Genomic DNA, 20977 nt, shown 5'->3' with positions numbered 1-20977 from the left:
GGTGAGTTGTTAACGGAGTATGCAACAACCATAGGGTGTTAAAAAGGGGCATTTCTTGATCCTTGGGACTGTGCAAAATTAACTCTCACTACGTGACAGCTGGATTGCTATAAAATGCTTTATCATCAAAGGAGGGAAGGAAAAATTGGCAGAGGTTTCTCCCCTTGCTACTCTGCTGTGTCCTATTCGAGTCTATATGGATGTTCAGTCCAGATCTGAAAAAAGCTATAATATGTCTAGTCAAATAGGTTGGCAGTGTCTGTTCAGGGTCATGTGATGGGCAAGGCACTCATAAAATTGCACCCAGCATATACTCAGTGGACATATGGTTGGGGGAAGGGACATGGTAAATAAGATCACCTTCATTTGGCCTGTACGTAAAATAGAAGTAAACAGATTGCAAACACAAGGTAGACAAGCACTTCAGATGAAACTCAAGCTAACGAACACTTCACTCAAAACAAAAAGGATCAGTTACACAGTAACTACAGTAAACAGGAGCAGCGGAGGCCACAGCATACTTGTGTTACCAAGCAGATTAGGCAGTGTGTGGTTTCCTGTAGTAGTAACTGATATCTCTCAGAGCTTTAAGAATGGAGAAGTGGGTTCATTCACATATTTCATCTTTGCTGCAGCTATAGTAACCACAGGATCTCCAGTATGGTTCACATGTAAAAACAGTGGCTAAACATTACTTCCTTTCAGAACTATAAAAACTCATTTAAAAAAAAACAGTTCTGCAAGAACATTTAAAATGCAAACATCCTGCAGTTGCATTATTGGATATACTGCAATCCTACTTCATACTCAGGTGGAGGACTAAAGACAGATGAACTTTGCTCAAGATTCTTTTGACAAATAGCTTTATGTCTCCTTAGTTTTCTCCTCTGCCTTTATTCATTCTCTGCTTCTACTGTTGCTCAGTCTTACTAAATTACTTTCAGCATCCCATTTTTAAAATTCTCATAGCTGAATGAGGGTTATAATTGTAACCTTTGCCTTTCTCTAACTCAATCCTATTAGTCAGAAGCTCTAAACTGTCCTCTTTGATCTCTCTAAAGTACACATTGTCCAACCCACTCTCTTGTCCTGGTGCTCGTGTTGTAATTCAGACTTTAAACTAGTGCTGTCCAACACGCTCGTCGTTAGTCACACAAACTGAGTTGGTTGTAGGCTATGGTAAATTGATACTCTTCACTAGGCGAGAGATTTTAATTAGATGGGCATTAATACCTGGTAGCAGCCCATTTAACTGAGGACCCTGTTCGACATTCTGATACAACCCGTGGTCGTGTCAAAAACAAGTAGAAAATCACAAAGGAAAAAAAAACCTTCACATTGTTGGATACACTGGGGCGGCGGGGCGGCACAGTGGTTAGCTGTCTCAGAACTCCAGGGACTGGCCTTGGGTGGCTGTCCATGTGGCGTTTGTACATTCTCCCCTTGTCTGCATGGGTTTTCTCCAGGTTTCCTCCCACAATCCAAAGATGTGCAGGTTAGGTGGATTGGACATGCTAAATTGCCTCTTAATGTTGGTGTGTGGGGTTACAGGGATAGGATGGAGGAGGGGGCCTGGGTAAGATACTCTGTCAGAGTCAGTGCTGAGTCGATGGGCTTGTAGTTTGGCTCCATTAAGATATGTGACAGAGGCCCCCAGTGAAGGAAGTGAAAGCATGTTGAAATATTTTAGTTGCTGCACCAGTTTCAAATATTGCAGTGTACAATCACTACTTTTAGTCCTGTCTTGCAATCCCAGTTCATTTCTGGGAGATTGTTGTAAGATTCATCCCATCCTTTGCATATGTTTTGTATCATGTGGTAAATATGGTGACCCGATCAGGTCAAGTTCAGCAAACATCGAAATCCTATTGAGTTACATTTACTATTTTCCAATCAATTGGAACCTTCCTCGAATCTAGGGAACTTTGGAAAATTAAAACCAATGCTTCAAGACCCAAAGGTGAAATCCATCAGGACCCAGGAATTTGTCAGTTTTCAGCTCCAACAATTTGGTCAGTACCGCTTTCCTGGAGACTGCAATTTTCTTGAGTTCCTCCTTTCCATTTTTTCAGTTAATGTAATTTCTATGACAAGTTCTGATCACTATCAAACAACTTCTTTGGCCCTTGAAATCTAATTTTACCAGTGTGGAATTAAATTTCTTCAGAATTTACTTACTGGAGTTTTTGCAAACTCCGTTTCTTATCTCTCTCACAATTCAATCTTTCTCTCATTATTTCATTTTCTGTAAAGGATTTTACAATGAATTAAATATTTCATCTCCTCCCTATTTAGATTGTCCCTCAGTGAGGATCTTTCAATCTGATTGGCTGATGAACCAGGCTGCACTTGTTCTGCTCAATGACCACCAACCCCTTGTAGAAGGCACTGCACCATGTTGGATCAGATGTCAGCAAATTTCTGCTTAAATGTTTGAGAGGAAAAAACAAGTTCCTGGGTAGCTATGAGTGTATTGAACTGCAAATACCATTCTCTCGAAGCTGACCTCAAATTCCAAGCCTTAGTTTGATTTTAGAAACAGCCAACCTTTTCCAATTTTAATGCTGCTGTACACTGTGGGCCTGGAACCATTGCCCCACAATAAAAAAAATGTCAAAATGAAAAACCATAAGTGTCAATGCCCAGTCAAGAGCTTCTTATACTTCTCATTTTAGTGCAGACTGCAAACAGTCAAAAAGTCCCCTCCAGATGGGATAGGAGGAACTAATTCAGGTAACGCAGATTGATATCATGACCTTAACAACCCACATTTACTTAGCTCATGGACTGAGACATGCTAAATGAATGCAAATGCTAAAGAGGGGAAGAGGTGGGACAGCAGCACAGGTAGGTCAGTGTTCAGGAACATTCAGAAGACTGTGGGGTAGGAGAGGGGTAGAAGAGAACTGAGAAATTGAAATACTGATTGATGATCTCAAAAGTCAGCACATACAGGCTGAAGGAGGGACCATCAATGGAGGAGTGCAGGGACTAAAAAATAATAGGCTGGCATTAGAGTAGCAGTATATGGCTGGATGGGTTTGCAGGTGCAAGAGCAGAGCCACAAAGGGATTTGGAGTGCAAGATCGAGAGTTAATTCTTTGGAGTACAGAGACCTTGGCAGAGATGGGAGTGATGGTAATACAGATTTGAGAAGAAATAAATGCAGGTTGTCATTTATAGAGGTTGGAAATGTGAAGGCTGGAATGTAAGGCACTGGAGAAACATGCCTCAAGATTCACAGGCATGGAATCAGTCGGAGAAGCAGGACTAATAGGGCCAGAGATAGGCAATGTCTTGGAAGGCAAAAAGAAACGGTCTTGCTCAATATCAGTTCAAGTTAGGTGGCACAGAACAGCAAGATACCACAGTATTAGTGGAGGTGGTAAAGTAGTTGGGAGAGAGACCTGGAACATGAATATGTTTATAAGTACCTCATAACTCACAACTGGTTCATAGTAGCTGTGTCAATTAGGCACAGTAAGAAGTCTCACAACACCAGGTTAAAGTCCAACAGGTTTATTTGGTAGCAAAAGCCACTAGCTTTTGGAGCGCTCCTTTGACTCACCTGACGAAGGAGCAGCGCTCTGAAAGCTAGTGGCTTTTGCTACCAAATAAACCTGTTGGACTTTAGCCTGGTGTTGTGAGACTTCTGACTGTGATTACCCCAGTCCAACACCGGCACCTCCACATCAATTAGGCACTCAGAGGAAATGACAAAAATCCTGGGGTTGATGGAAGAGAAGAGGTTGAGCAGAGTATTACCTACGCATAGGAAAGCTTCCAACAAATGGTGTCACTGACAGGGAGCATGTAAATAAGGAGCTTGAAAAAGTGGTCAAAGGGGTGACCATGTAGATGCAGAAAAAAAGCTATTGAGAGAATGTTGTGACTTGAGAATGGTAGTGTCAATCATGACTCACTAGTAGCATCCCTGCCTCCGAGCAAGAAATTTATGGATTCAACTCCCACTCTAGGACTTGGGCAAATAAACTGGGCCTAAAACTGCAATGCAGTACTGAAGAAGGCCACATCATCAGGGTGCCATCTTTCAGATGAGATGTTAACCCTAGACTTCATCCGCCATCTCAAGTGGACGTATAAAATTCCATGACACTCTTCTCAGAGTCGCGTTATCCAGGTGCTTCGGTCAATATTTATCCCTCAATCAACATCACAATAAAGCACAAGATTATTTGGTCATAGTGCCTTGCTGTTTGAGAGAGCTTGTGATGCATAAAATTAACCACTGCATTTTCAGCATTAGGACAGAAACTACACTTCAAAGTAATTGACTTAAAGCACTTTAAGACATTCTGAAGTTGTAAAAAGACATTATATAAATGTAAGCTCTTTTATATTTAGTGGCAGAATCATGGGAGAAAAATGCCATTGATGGACTATGAAGAACAAGCTTTGATGACGGGACAATAATGTTGTTGGAGCAGAGAGGATATCCCACGGTCACATTCTCACATCATGTTACAGTTTTTGACTAGCGCAATTTCTGCACTTCATGCAATATGATTGGAGGGTTTCAGAAAGGGAGAGTGTGCAATATGCAGTCCTTCCAAAGTGACCTTTTGTGTATGCTTGGATGTCACCAAGCTGTCATTTGTCTCTCTCTTTCCACTCTCCCCTCTCATCCTATAAACTATTTGTTGTTTTGAACCACAGCAGGGTAGTTACATGGTTACCAAGAGGTTGCTGCAGCTAATGAAGTCAAGCCCAGAGATAATCACTTTCAAAAGAGGAAGTGGCAGAAAACAACATTTGCTCTGAAAAACAAATAGGTGTAAGTTCATGCCAAATTACAATCCTACCGCACAAAATTGACAAGAGTGAAGGAATTTAATAGAGCTCAACTTTAGGTGTTGAAAAATTGAACACTTAATCCAACTCAATTCTCTGCATCCCAGACAAATTTCCAATGGTTTCATTGAGGATTTTTTCCATTATATTTAGTTAGGGACCTCCTACCCCATGCCAAGGCAGTTCTAAGGAGTCCACAAGCTTGGAGCATTTGAAGAAGAACAAGGCCCCTACTCTTAATGGCCACATGCATGCTGAAGTACATGACAGGCGGGAAAAGGGTAAGGCCCACCCTTCATTGTGCAGCAGTCTAGTGTGTCCATGGAATAATACCCCAAACACCTCTTTCAAGAATGGAGAAAAATTAGGAGGGAAAAAAATGTCACTGGCCTACCTAGGGAAAGTTTGTAGACAGAGCCTGAAGTAGCAACTTCAGAAATTGGAATGAGGAGAAAGTGAAAATATCTCAAGCAAAGCAAACAGTAAAGCATTTTATAAAATAACATGAGGACACTGCTCTTTACAATTTCACAACAGGACATCCTGCTGTCTCAACTCTCAAATAAACTAATCTTTTATAGCATAACAGCAACATCTCCTGTAGGGAACTGCTCAGTTAAAATGAGACCAGACATAAATACCTGCCATTTTTTACTTGTCCCAGCATATTCATGCCTTGGGCAAATTGCAAAGGTTATTTTATTCAAAAAGGTTTTTTTTTAAAATTGAGCCTTCTGGAATGGAGTTTCATCAATTAAAGAAATTCCTTGCAATTTATAATATTTAAAAAGGAGCTGAGTAAATGCACAAGTGTGACTGGTTTCATGATCCTATTTAGGTGGTTGGCAATGCCAGCATGCCAAACGCTAATATAATAAGCTATGGGGATCTCTCATTAGCAGGTGAATGTCTTCAGCCTTAGGTGACCCACTCATCAATGTTTCCTCTTTAAATATCCAGATTTTTCATGGCAATCTGCCACAGTTGATGCAACTGTCTTCAATACTATTGTGCCAATATTCCGTAGATGAAAATTCTCTGGATCTGAAGGCAATGTAAACCTATACTCTAGGTGCACACTACAAGTTAAAAGCATAAGTCATTATTGACAGGTCTCTCTCTGCTCAAGTACCATGCTCTGACATGATGAAAGCATGACATGGAAAATGTCTGACCTTTGCTTGCCACCTACAGATACTAAGCTAACATAGGACAAGCTTTGTCTTAGAGTCAGAGAAATTGCAGATAGAGATCTGTGACCAACCATCATGTGGCGTAACATATGCTCTGTTACACCACAGGACCAACTATTAATTTCAAAATGGCAAAAGATTTCAACAGATGAGAGCTGGAATATTTTTTCTGCAACTTTTTATGAGAAGTTTAAAAATAGTAGGCATTCAACAGTCAGCAAGCACCACTGAAATAATGTTTAATTTTGGGCAAGAATTTAAGGACATTAGAATAATAAAGTATCAGAGACAAGTAAGTTTACAGCTATGTGCCAAGTACTCCATGTGGCAAAGCTATATAACAATAATCCTTTTTGGCGAATAAAATTTCTTCCAATATTTTCCTAGTTGAATTTTAAATTAGCCCTTTGACACCAACATTCTACACGAGGAAACAGTCTTTGCCTACTCACTAAAATAATGCTTAGCGCCACAAATTTAAAATTTATATATCACACACTGACAGATCCTCCATGATAATTCACATGGTGAGTTGGGAGTTTTATAAGAACTGGTGTATGTCCATGTAGCATTACCACAACTTGCAAGTAATGCATCTTTTATTGTGTTAAAGGCCCAATATAGAATGCAAGCTGTGGTCGGCTTTAGGAGCAGCTTTGGCACAAACTACAGGTAAGCGAGACCCAAGTCTAGAAGTAATGGGGAGGCCATGGGCAATTAGAGATAAACATTAGATCATTTTTTTGAAAATAACTGGATTATTTGATTGGTTTCATCATAAACTACTACATTTACTTTATAGACGATTATATGAAGCTTTCCCCTCAGAAGGGGAAGTTTGTAAATAGGAAGTTGCACATTAAAGCTGTAATCACCGATTCACCAAAAAATGCCAATTATACTTTTGCAAGTTTATAATTTGACCGTTTAGTTTATGCTTTAATTAAAATTTAAAATCAGGATGGTGCATTGCATTAAAGATTTAAAGCAGCGCAACTATCAATTAGCACCAAATGAAGATCAATTTTATGGCCCATGCCGACATATACAATGGAAATTTACAAGAGACTGCTAAACTCATTATACATGGATTGTCTCATCCAATAGATTGTGTCTCTGACTGCAAGGATTATCAAGGATCCTCCTTGAAACAAGTTGATTTGGAATCAATACAGTTTCTAGTAGGCATGTACTTGCATCGCAACTTTTAACTGTCAACCACATTTAAGAGGTCACAGGATAGCTGGTTAGGGTTATGGAGAAGAATGTCATTGGAGCCGGGGGGGGGGGGGGGGGTACTGGACCTTTGAGCTGTGGTACATTATTGGAGCAGAGAAGCAACTTTAATCTGCATTTCAGTGTACTGTAGTTGACCTAGATTGCCTTAAATCGGGTGTTCTATTTCCTAGCGATAAGCTCCCTCAGTGTGAACAAAAGTTCAACAATACAACATGTTTCTTAAAATAATCATTTATTTATTCTTCAATTCAACTCAAAATAGGAACGGTAAATATATCACAATCCTGTACAACTAGAGGCCATTTTTCAAATTTCCAAGCAACTAATTGACAGATTACAGTCAAAACCCTTGCTCAGAACAAGCTGCAGCAGTCGTGTTGGGAAGACTGCACCTTGTCAGAGAGGTTTACACCACAGAAAAGGACCTTTGGTCCATCACATCTGTGCCAGTCAAAACAGCCACCTAGCTATTCTAATCCCATTTTCTAGCAGTTAGCCCATAGCATTATATGCCTTGGCATCGCAAGTGCACATCTAAATACTTAAATGTTATGAAGGTTTCTGCCTCAACCACCCTTTCAGGCAGCGAGTTCCAGACTCCCTCCACCCTTTGGATGAAAAAGTTTTTCTTCACGTCCTGTCTAAATCTGTACCTTAAATCTATGCCCTCTATCATTGATCTTTCCACCAAAGAGAAAAGTTTCTCCCTGTCTACTCTATCTATTCATCTCATATTATATATCTCAACCATGTCCCCCCCCCCACCCTCCTTCAGCTCCAAGGAAAAGAGCTCCAGTCTATCCAATCTTTCTCCATAACCAAAATTTTCCAGCCCAAACAAAATCCTGGTAAATCGCCTCTGCATCCTTTCCAGTGCTATCACATCCCTCGATAATGTAGATTCCAGAACCGCACACAATATTGTAGCTGTGACCTAACCAATTCCAGAATTGCACAATACTCTGTGGCCCAGCCAACGTTTTACACAGTTCTAGCATAACCTCTCTGCTCTTAAACTCTATGCCTCGGCAAGTAAAGACAAGTATACCATATGACTTCTTATCCATTTTATCCATCTGTCCTACCACCTTAAGGGACAGATGTATATGCACACCAAGGTCCCTCTGATCCTCGGTCTTCCTTGGGTCCTGCCATTCATTATATGTTCCCTTTGCCTTGTTAGCCTGTCTAAGTGCATCATCTCGCACTAATCCGGATTGAATTCCAGTTGCCACTGATCAGCCCATCTCGTCTATATCCTCCTACATTCTAAAGCAATCCTCCTCAATATTAACTATCCCACCAATTTTCGTATCATCCACGAACTTACTGATCAGCCCTCCGATATTCAAGTCTAAATTATTTATGTGAACCACAAATAGCAAGGGCCCCAAAACTGATCCCTGTGGGACCCCATCGGATACAGTCTTCCAGTTAGAAAAAGACCCCTCAATCATCACACTCTGCTTCCTGCCACTCAGCCAATTCTGGATCCAATTTGGCAAATTTCCTTCGATCCCATGGGCCCTTACTTTCATCATTAGTCTCCCATGTGAAACCTCTAGTTGGTCAGACATGATCTCCCCTTAACAAAACCATGCTAACTATTTTTGATTAATCCCTGTTTCTCCAAATGCAGAATTACTTCCAATAGTTACCCCACCACTGAGATTAGACTGACTGGCCTGTAGTTTCCTGGTTTATCCCTTCCTCCCTTCTTGAATAATGGCACCTAATTACAACACTTGACTTTCATACTATACAGTACAAAATTGTGCCCTCGTTTTCTACCAAGACTCTAAACACTGCATTTCAGTGTTGAGGAGTGACTGACAAAGTAGGTTTCCTTTGTTCTCACCCATCTTGTAAGTGACAGGATCAATGATACAAAGCAGAGTTTTAGACCAAGGTGTAGACTATACTCAATCCTGCCTGTACCAAGTCAGGGTGGCAGTGGCAGCATGGCATCCAGATTTGAGGAAAAGAAAAAGTAAACCAAGATCTCATTCTATTGTTTGCTTGGCCTAAAGGTGTTACTGGAGTCACAAGGTTGTGGGTTAAGGGAAGATCGTGTCTGACCAACTTGAGGTAAAGAAGCCATCCCCTTCGGACAAGCCCTCCGTATACACAGGATCTGCTCGGATGAGGAGGATCGCAACAGACACCTCCAGACGCTGAAAGATGCCCTCATAAGAACAGGATATGGCGCTCGACTCATTGATCAACAGTTCCAACGCGCCACAGCGAAAAACCGCACCGACCTCCTCAGAAGACAAACACGGGACACAGTCGACAGAGTACCCTTCATTGTCCAGTACTTCCCCGGAGCGGAGAAGCTACGGCATCTCCTCCGGAGCCTTCAACATGTCATTGATGAAGACTAACATCTCGCCAAGGCCATCCCCACACCCCCACTTCTTGCCTTCAAACAACCGCACAACCTCAAACAGACCATTGTCCGCAGCAAACTACCCAGCCTTCAGGAGAACAGTGACCATGACACCACACAACCCTGCCACAGCAACCTCTGCAAGACGTGCCGGATCATCGACACAGATGCCATCATCTCACGTGAGAACACCATCCACCAGGTACACGGTACATACTCTTGCAATTCGGCCAACGTTGTCTACCTGATACGCTGCAAGAAAGGATGTCCCGAGGCATGGTACATTGGGGAAACTATGCAGACGCTGCGACAACGGATGAATGAACACCGCTCGACAATCACCAGGCAAGACTGTTCTCTTCCTGTGGGGGAGCACTTCAGCGGTCACGGGCATTCGGCCTCTGATATTCGGATAAGCGTTCTCCAAGGCGGCCTTCGCGACACACGACAGCGCAGAGTCGCTGAGCAGAAACTGATAGCCAAGTTCCGCACACACGAGGACGGCCTCAACCGGGATATTGGGTTCATGTCACACTATTTGTAACCCCCACAGTTGCGTGGAACTGCAGAGTTTCACTGGCTATCTTGTCTGGAGACAATACACATCTTTTTAGCCTGTCTTGATGCTCTCTCCACTCACATTGTTTTGTTTCTTAAAGACTGGATTAGTTGTAAGTATTCGCATTCCAACCATTATTCATGTAAATTGAGTCTGTGTCTTTATATGCTCTGTTTGTGAACAGAACTCCCACTCACCTGAAGAAGGGGCTTAGAGCTCCGAAAGCTTGTGTGGCTTTTGCTACCAAATAAACCTGTTGGACTTTAACCTGGTGTTGTTAAACTTCTTACTGTGTTTACCCCAGTCCAACGCCGGCATCTCCACATCACAACTTGAGGTTCCACATGGGAGACTATGAAAGTAAGGGCCCATGGGATCCAAGGAAATTTGCCAAATCTGAGCACAAAATTAGGCTGACACTCCAGTGTAGCATTGAGGGAGTGTTGTGCTATTGGGGTTTCTGGCATGATGATAAACTGAGGCCTGGTCTGTCTGTTCAGATGTATGTAAAAGATCTGAAGGCACAGCAGGATCAGCATCCTGGCCAAAACTCATTCATCTACCAATATCTTTATTTGCATTAAATCACACATACATCTTTGTGGAACCTGTCAATTAGTTGCTAGGTTTAGCTGGAGGTCAACAACTGATTGCTTATGGTGTTTTCTGGAATTTCCCAATAGTGTGAAAACACCACATACAAATCCAAGTTCTTCTCTCTTGATCACTATCCAGTGTTCTCTCTTTGAAAGTGTTTGTGTGTAGTCACTTTTAAAAAGACAAAATAGGAATACACTCAAAAAGCTGACCAAATTAACCCAGACAGCAGCACTTTCCAGAGTCAAAAGCAAACAAGACGGGGTACAGTAGCTGACTTTTCTCATCCAGCCTACAGAAGCTTCAGCTGATGTCAGCTAGCTTGAACTCTGCACAGACTGGGCCAAATCAACCTCACATTAAACTGCAACCACCATCTGCCAATTTTGCTAACCTGTATGGCTTCCCAAAGCCTTTTGCAGTTCTTATTTTCCCCAGTAAAAAATCCTCCTTTAGTTATCACTAAAAATCTGTTCACAGCCAATTCATTTTTGAAGTGTTGTTGCTGTCAGGAGGACAAATATGGCAAACAATTTACGCAGAGTAAGATCTCTCAGCAAGATGAATTACCAATTAATCTATTTTGGGAGTGGTGAACACTTAGTTATTCAAGGAAAAACTACCTGCTTGTTGAGTAGTGCCATAGCATTGTTCACACCACCTGAACAGGTTATCAGCTAACATTTAACATCTCACCATAACTTGATCTTCTATAACCAGAATCTCCCATCATCCTTGAGAGATTCCACTCTTACTTCAATTTTTAAACATGCCTATAAAACCCTTCACTATCTCTTTCTCCTAAATTTCTATATTTTGAAGCATCCTTAGCCCTAGTTTACCAGGTGCCTTTCCTAGGATCAGATGACTACAAATTAGATGATCAAAGCTCCATGAGTTCATCAACAGCATGAACTCAAGATTCAGAAGTCTAGAGGGGCAAGAGTCAGTACAGTTGCTATAAATTTATCATGTGGTCAAACTCAGGTAATTGAGTTTTATTTCAGGTTTGCATGGTCTGTGCATTGCTAAAGTAATGGAGCATTCAGTAACATACCAAGATGATGACTCTTGGAACTGCAAAACAAGAGTGCAGGCTCTCCCTGCCTGCATTATACTGGTACACTACAGGAAAAGTAAAAAATCCTTTTCAGATCTCATATTTATGTCAACTCTAAGACCACCTTTATCCACCTGTAACATTGCTCAACTTTGCCTCGATCACAGCTCATCTGCTTCTAAAACCTTCATACATTCTTTCATTGTCTCTAGATTTCACTATTTCAACACTGTCTTGGCTGGTCTTCCACACTCTACCCGCTGTAAATTTGTGATCATCCAAAGCTCTACTGACTGTGTTTTAACTCGCAGCAAGCCATATGACTGAGGTGGTGGTGCTGGAAGTCTTAAAGCGCACCAAGGTAGATAAATTCCCAGGGCCTGATGAAGAGTATCCCAGGATACTGTGGGAGGCTAGGGAGGAAATTACGGATCCCTAGCAGAGATATTTCAATCAGCGACAGCCACAGGTGAGGTGTCTGAAGATTGGAGGGTGGCAAATGTTGAGCCTTGTCCAAAGGCTGAGGGGGAAAAGCCTGGGAACTACAGGCCGGTGAGCTTCACGTCTGTAGTGGGTAAGTTGTGAAGGTATTCTGAGAGATAGAATCTATAGGCATTTGGAGCGGCAAGGGTTAGGGACAGTCAGCATGGCTTTAGAGAGTGGAAAATCATGCCTCACGAATTTCATTTGAGTTTTTGGAAGGGGTAACCAAGAAGGTAGATGAGGGCAGTTGATGTTGTCTACATGGACTTTAGCAAGGCCTTTGACAAGGTACCGCATGGTAGGTTGTTGCATAAGATTAAATCTCACAGGATCCATGGTGAGGTAGTCAATTGGATACAAAATTGGCTTGATGACAGAATGTGGAGATGCCGGCGTTGGACTGGGGTAAACACAGTAAGAAGTTTAACAACACCAGGTTAAAGTCCAACAGGTTTATTTGGTAGCAAAAGCCACACAAGCTTTCGAGGCTCTGAGCCCCTTCTTCAGGTGAGTGGGAATTCTGTTCACAAACAGAACTTATAAGACACAGACTCAATTTACATGAATAATGGTTGGAATGCGACCATTATTCATGTAAATTGAGTCTGTGTCTTATAAGTTCTGTTTGTGAACAGAATTCCCACTCACCTGAAGAAGGGGCTCAGAGCCTCGAAAGCTTGTGTGGCTTTTGCTACCAAATAAACCTGTTGGACTTTAACCTGGTGTTGTTAAACTTCTTGATGACAGAAGACAGAGGGTGATTGTCGGGAGTTGTTTTTCAAACTGGAGGCCTGTGACCAGCGATGTGCCTCAGGGATCGGTGCTGGGTCCACTGTTATTTGTTATTTATATTAATAATTTGGATGAGAATTTAGGAAGCAGGGTTAGTAAGTTTGCAGATGATACCAAGATTGGTGGCATAGTGGACAATGAAGGTTATCTAGGATTGCAACGGGATCTTGATCAATTGGGCCTGTAGGCTAATGAATGGCAGATGGAGTTTAATTTAGATAAATGAGAGGTGATGCATTTTGGTAGATTGAACCAGGGCAGGATTTACTCAGTTAATGGTAGGACGTTGGGAAGAGTTATAGAACAAAGATCATGGGGTACAGGTTCATAGCTCCTTGAAAGTGGAGTCACAGGTGGACAGACTGGTGAAGGCGGCATTCAGCATGCTTGGTTTCATTGGTTAGAACACTGAATACAGGAGTTGGGACGTCTTGTTGGAGTTGTACAAGATATTAGTAAGGCCACACTTGGAATACTGTGTACAGTTCTGGTCATCCTATTCTTGAAAGGATATTATTAAACTAGAAAGAGTGCAGAAATGATTTACTAGGATGCTACGGGGACTTGATGGTTTGAGTTTATAAAGGAGAGGCAGGAGAGGCTGGATAGACTGGGACTTTTTTGCCTGGAGTCTAGGTGGTGTCGGGATGATCTTATCGAGGTCTAGAAAATAAAGAGGGGTATAGATCAGGTAGATAGTCAACATCTTTTCCCAAAGGTAGGGGAGTCTAAAACTAGAGAACAAAGGTTTAAGGTGAGAGGGGAGATACACAAAAGGGTCCAGAGTGGCATTTTTTTCACACAGATGGTGGTGACTGTCTGGAACATACTGCCAGAGATAGTAGTAGAGGCGGGTACAATTTTGTCTTTGAAAAAGCATTTAGTCAGTTACCTGGGTAAGATGGGTATAGAGGGATATGGGCCAAACATGGGCAATTGGGACTGTGAAAATTCCCCAGCCGCCACACTCCAACACCTGTTCGGGTACACTGAGTATTTAGCATGGTCAATGCACCTAACCAGCACGTCTTTTGGACTGTGGGAGGAAACCGGAGCACCCGGAGGAAACCCCCACGCAAACATGGGGAGAATGTGCGAACTCCGTGCAGACAGTCACCCAAGCCGGGAATCAAACCCAGGTCCCTGGCACTGTGAACGACTGTGCCACCATGGAGGGGGCAGAGCAGGGGGAGGAAAGTTTAATAATTGGAGAGATTGTGCAATGTATCTTGGCAGCTGCTTAGGGAGTGTTATTGACAAACAAATAGATTGATAACAATAAGCATCTGACTGAACCAACTATATATGGGCATTAGCTTGGAACAGATTCTCCACTATACTTAGTCCATTGAGCACGTTATGGTTTAGACTATTTAATTCTAGAGTCAACAGAAATTGGAACTATGATAAACTTTACTTAAGCTAGCAGACAGCAGATTGAAGCTCGTTAAAAGCAAACTGAACATCAGCTTATGAGACTAAATGGAGCATTAAAAAGGTGTCAATAAAACAGGAATTCATGCTGTCAGTGTTGTGCTCTGACTGTCGCCTAAGTGAAATACAAATACCCTGCATCTGACCAGGATCCAGAAGTACATCAGAGTTATAAAGAGTTTCACTATAAACTGGGGATGATGGTTATAAACATGTGTTCCAAGAAAAGTATGTTTGGTGGGTCAAGTGCAGACAGCCGAGATAATGTACACTTAATAACACTGAAATGCAGAACCCTGCCTTTTTCAATTGCCTCATCTTTAAATAGTTTCTGTTTCCAATGGAGTTTACTGTTGTCTAAGAATGACCATAATTGTGTTTAGCATTGTTGATTTTAAAGACGGTTATGTGAGGAGTTCTGTTCTCTTTTCATAATAGCCCCAGGATAAAAATAGCCTGGATGCTGATCACTGTTTTGCAGTAATCTCTAACCTATATTCTTTATAGCTGAGAAATCTGTGCCAGTTGGTTCAAAAGGCATAGTGTTCCTATAGCTGGCTGCAAACTGAAAACAAACCTGCCGGATTCACTGGAAAAGCCAACAGGAAGAGCTGATAGAAAATTACATTAAAAAATACCCTCAGCGATACTATATCTCTCTTCTTGGCAGTCATTTTATCTGTAGTTTATGTCCAGCTCACCATGTGCCTCACTCATTCTCTAAACCAAAAAGGGAAGAGATAAAGGCCATATCCAGACAGTGATCCTGAATCACAACAAGGAGAAAGGAACTTGCCCAATGTCATCATGATAAACTTGCGAATACCACGGCAAACTCCACTGCTTCCCCAAACATGCATACTAGTGGGTGCTTGTAAAGCATCCATCTAGTTTCCACTAACAACTTGCATTTATAAAGCACCTTTAACATGGTAAAGCATTCCAAGGTGCTTCACAGGAGCAATAAACAAATATTTTGCATTAGTTATTTGGACAAATTTCCAAAAGTGCGGTCAAGGTTTTAGAACAGGGACTCCAGAGTTTAAGGCCTAGACAGGTGAAGGAACAGCTGATGGCACAGCTATGAATGGTGGGGTAATTCATATCGGAATATGCAACAGGTCAATATTGAAAGAGCACAGAGAACTAGGAGGGTTGTAGATTACAGATATAAGGAGTTAACAAAGATGAGCAGGAGCAAGGCCAGAGGAGGATTTAAAAACAAGGGCGAGAATTTTAAAATTTGAAACACTAGCAGACTGGAAATCAAAAGGAAGTCAATGAGTTGTGGAAGCTAAGGCCTGGAAAACGGTTTTCAGTGGTGTTCCACAGGTTACATTGTTGGGACCCTTGCTGTTGTTGTATATATTCATGATTTAGAATTAAACATGGGTGGCATGATTGGGAAATTTGCAAATGACACAAAATTGGTTGTGCAATGGATAGCAAAGATGATAGCTGTCAACTCCAGAATGAAATCAATGGTTTAATTGAGTAGGCAGAGAAATGACAAATGGAATGCAATCCAGAAAGTGAGAGGTAATGCATTTGGGGACGGCAAACAAAGCAAGGGAATGTTCAATAAATGGATAGATAGAGAGGGAGGGAGGGAGGGAGGGAGGGAGGGCTTTATTGGGCAAGGTATTGAATACAAAAGCAGGGATATATTGATCAAACTGTATAAATCTGGTTGGGCCACAGCTGGAGTTTTGGGTAGAGTTCTGTCACCACATTACAAGGAGGTTATAATTGATCTGGAGAGAATGCAGAGGAGATTTACAAGAAGCATGTTGCCAGGACTTGAAAATTACAGCTATGAGGAGAGATTGGATAGCTAGGGTTGTTTTCCTTACAACAGAGGGGGCAAAGGGGTGATCTAATTGAGGCATACAAAATTGAGGGGTCTAGATGGGATAGACAGGAAAGACTGATTTGGTCTAGCTGAAGGGTCAATTACGAGGGGGCATAGATCTATGGTGAGTGGTAGAAGGATTAGAGGGGACATGAGGAAAAGCTGTTTCACTCAGAGAGTGGGGAGCATCTGGAATTCACTGTGCAAGCTGGTGGTTGAGGCTAAAATGCTCAACTCATTTAAAAGATATCCGGACCTGCATCTCAGGTGCTGTAGCCTGCAAGGCTACTGACTAGGTGCTGGAAAATGAGATCAAAATGAGCGGCTAGTTTCCTTTTTCTCTTTTTGACAGTGCAGACACGATGGGCTGAAAGGTATCTTTCTGCACTGTAACTTTTCTATGGTTCTGTCCGCATGCTGGCATTGCTCACCCCTGCTCTTGAAATTTTCACAAAAACGTAGTCACACTCAGACAAATGCACTGATCACTGAAGTTTGATTAACTTGTGGCCATAGCTGAGTGGGAATGGACAGAGGTGGAAGTGGGATACCGAAGAAACCAGTGACAGCATTTCATCCAACAACGCTCCCCTGCTGAGATAATCTGGCTCACAGACCAGATACTGTGCCATGTTATGTTAGTGTCTGAGCAGTAAATGTTAGGCTATCCATCCATGTAGACCATCACAACCAGCCATGACCATAATCTCTCTCTGCATGCACTTCCCAGCAGCAGTTACTCAATACTGATCAAAGTGGGTGCTGTTAGCTACTTCTGCCAACCACCCCTCCCACTTCAGTGTCCCAGATCCTCTAGTGCCTTAATTTAGCTTATGGGACAGATTGTGATGCTACAGGGGCATATGAACCAGATATTGCTTGTCCATCAGCATGCTTGTACTATTTAATGATACAGACCATTGCCAAGTACTCCATTTGGCTCCCAGTTGATTGCATTAATAATGCTGATTTGCTTGTAATGCAATGGTGTTGGAAAAACTTGTGCTAATTTGCTTACCTGTAAGTTGATCCTAACAAATGCAGCAGCTTCTGAAACCCAACTTGTGACCAAACATGGCCTTTTGGGAGGAAAGTTCCTGCCAGTGACACAGCTTGCTCTCCTTCCTGTTTATCCTGTAACTGGTAATATTGAAGTCAGGCTTGACTTAATTTAGGATAGAAGCATAGGGACCTGCTGTTTATTTATCAATGCCCCCAAGTAGCATGTCAGTAACTTGCTGAAATGTTCTAAACATTAATTTGTGGGTCTTTGATCACTGGAGTGTATGAACAGACTTCCAAGGGAAAGTTTGTTTATCACTCGCGGTTTGGTAGCTATGTGTCTATGTTCCTGCAGCTGTCACAAACAGTGACACTAGTGATTTTCTTTATTTTAGAAACAAAATTTAGACCTGACAAACCTAGTGAACGTGATCAATGTTTGGTTAATCTGAATAAGGATTTACTTATATAACTAGAACTAAACATAATTTGTTCAGTAGCACAGAACTTGAATATTGATGTTTAAATTATTGTTCCCCTTTTACAGTTTGATAATTTCTTGTGAGCTATCCTGATAAGGACAAGATAAAAAGCTTAGATAGCATGTCTCTTTTTTTTCAGCTATAAACATAATTTATGTGGAAATTTGAAACAAAAAACAGAAGCTGGGAATCACAAGGCCATTAGCCTCCCAGAAAAATAAGGTACAGTGCCTTAGATTGGTACTATTGATGAGAATTTCAGTCTGTCCCTTTTCTTCACAAAATTATACTTCCAGAATTGTGTTTTTCTCTTAGAGTTTGAACATTTGATTTTTTTAAAATCCCGTTGGGGAACCATCCAGCCTTTAGTCAGTCTGTGCTATTATGGCAGCTGTTCAGTACTACTGGGCAAGAGGAGACAATCCAAGAAGATTCCTGCACCTGACCACACACAAGTCAGTAACTATCTTGGAAATTCATGCACACAACTTGGAGACCCATCATATGGAAAAATTGTTTCCTATCACCAAAGCTCACTCATGAATCATGGCACCTGCAGGTGCTCGTGCTGACACCCACCCACAAAATCTTACCCCAACAAGAAAAAAAGTGTGCTTTCGGTAGAGGGAAGAAAACTGGTAACTGGAATAAGAATCTTTGAAAAGGATCGTAAACTAGATTGCTGGGGCTAGAGTGGCAACACTTCCTTCAAATGGTAAACAGTCGCATGGCTGTCGTCATGTCCGTGGTAACTAGTATACTTTGCTGGAATTATGTTCTCAGTCAAAAATCTGTCACCTTTAGTGAATCTTGTAGAGGTACGACTAGGAGCAGTGATACCTCACCAGATGCCTTCAATCATCCAGTCCCCATAGCTCGTACTCAAATCAAGTATTCCTTGACCTGAAGAGAGAAGTAGCGGAGTGGTTACGGCACTGGGCAGCAACCCAGAGGTTACAGGTTCAAATCCTACCATGGCAACTGTGAAATTTAATATAACAAGTCTCCAATATGGGTAGACAGCTGAAAATTACCGAACTGTGGTGAATCATCAGATTATTACAGTTTAAGAGGTGGCCATTCGGTCCATCCTTCTTGTGCCAGCTCTCTGAAAGAGTCACCAATTATTCTCACTCCCCTATGGAAATCCAACTAGTTCACTAACATCCTTCACGAAAGGAACCTACTACATATACTTGGCCTGACCTACAAAAGGCAACCAGTGTGTTTGATTCTCAATGCCAGTTGTTCAGGCATATTACATATGCCCTCACCACAATCACCAATATTTCCCTCCTCCCACAATTTAAAATTGGTCAATAACCACATTAACTGCTTCTAAAACAAACTTAGTAATGGTCAGATTGAGAAATTATGAATTTAAACATTGCAATAGAGCATTCAATATTCTAGTATTAAATGTGAGCCACAGCTCTTCTTGTGAACTCAATCTTGCTGGTACAATTGCAGGGGAGGATAAACAAAGTGAAACCGTAACATTCTGGAGCAAAGTTTAGAAACTGGAGCTTTTTGAGAAAAACAAAATTTGCATGTTTTTGCACCCTATGGAGAAATTAGTTTTTCTCTTTCCCCAGTTGGTTCCCGATGTCAACTATGTCACAATGTACTCATGCCCATATTCAAGCAAGTATACCAGTGACAATTCCCTGCCATTCCCATGCAATGAAACATGGATTGTTTTGACAATTTTAAAAAGTCTTTTCACTGCTTTGGGTAGTTCTCTTTCCTGTCAACAAGAGATAATTACAGCAGTACTACAACACAGCCACTTAACACCTGGGAAGAAAAAGCAGCAAGTCATGTGATCAGCTCAGCCAACTTTCTTCTCTCTCCTACTGTCAAAAAAAATCTAGTCACATTATTCAGAAACTTTGCTTAGAAAAAAGTGGCAGTGGTTGGCACTGCTGCCTCACAGCTCCAGGAACCCAGGTTCAATTCCGGTCTGAGGCGAGTTTGCCACATTCTCCAGGTTTTTGCGTGGGTTTCCTCCGGGTGCTCTGGTGTCCTCCCACAGTCCAAAGATTTGCAGGTTAGGTGGATTGGACATGCAAAATTGGCCCTTGGTATCCCAAGCAGCGTAGGTTAGCTGGATTAGCCATGGTAAATGTGTGGGGTCACAGGATAGGTGGGGGGAAGGAGGGCCGGGGGGGGGGGGGGGGGAGGGGAGAGAGAGAGAAGGAGGGCCGGGGGGGGAGGAGAGAAGGAGGGCCGGGGGGGGGGGGGAGGAGAGAAGGAGGGCCGGGGGGGGGGGGGGGGGGGGGGGGGGGGGGGTGGGTGGGGAGGAGGGCCCGGGGGGGCGGGGGAAGATGTTCTTTCAGAAAGTCAGTGCAGACTAGGGATTGGGCCAAATGGCCTCTTCAGCACTGTGGGGGTTCTCTGATGTTGGGGAGGAAAGATTGCAACATGCTAAAACATTCAGTTTTGTTTAATTTCACACCAATCTCCACAGGGATTTGCAAAAGCAAAATCCTAATGGATTTTCCAATGAAGTTTGAGAGATTAACCGTTGGACTTTCACTGAAGAAAAGTACTAATTTTGATCAATGATCTGCACATAGTTTCATTTCTACCAATAGCCAGGGCATGGATAAAATTTATACACAATGGCACCTGTCATAACTCCCAATGTGCATACAATTGAATGGAATAGTATTGATGTCACTGAAGTCATTGTAGAAAATTAACTCCCAAGCACTAGCATGCCACCATTTCGCTCATCAGAAATCCAAAAGATACCAGATATCTATTCCAGGATTGAGGTTCTTACAAGTGTGAAATGATCAGCACTGGCATTGTCTTGCACCTCATCAAATGGCCACTCTTCATTCTCAAGACCTGACAATGATTTTCAGCAGGTTATATGGGCATGAAGGCAACACATTCCATCCAAATTCACTATTCCACAGAAATGACTGATGAGTGATTCGGAGTAGGAGCTCAGTTTGATTTTGTCTCATTAGTCCAGAGGTATTCAGAACAATCAATCACAGTACCCAATCATCACTCCAGCAAATTAAGTTCAAGCCACAGATTGAACTGGGGACCTTCGCTGGTCTGTATGA

At 42.1% G+C, this 20977-nt stretch overlaps 1 protein-coding gene across 1 annotated transcript in view; it reads right to left on the bottom strand.

The window, feature by feature from the left end:
- The window catches only part of LOC144510662 (3-phosphoinositide-dependent protein kinase 1-like), a 94363-nt gene that overhangs the window by 72476 nt on the left and 910 nt on the right, over positions 1-20977 (bottom strand). The gene's annotated exons all lie outside the window — the stretch shown is intronic.

This window comes from Mustelus asterias, chromosome 23 (assembly GCF_964213995.1).
Source record: "Mustelus asterias chromosome 23, sMusAst1.hap1.1, whole genome shotgun sequence".
NCBI lineage: Eukaryota > Metazoa > Chordata > Chondrichthyes > Carcharhiniformes > Triakidae > Mustelus > Mustelus asterias.
Note: the sequence above shows the minus strand (reverse complement) of the source record. Positions and strands in the feature narration are given on the sequence as shown.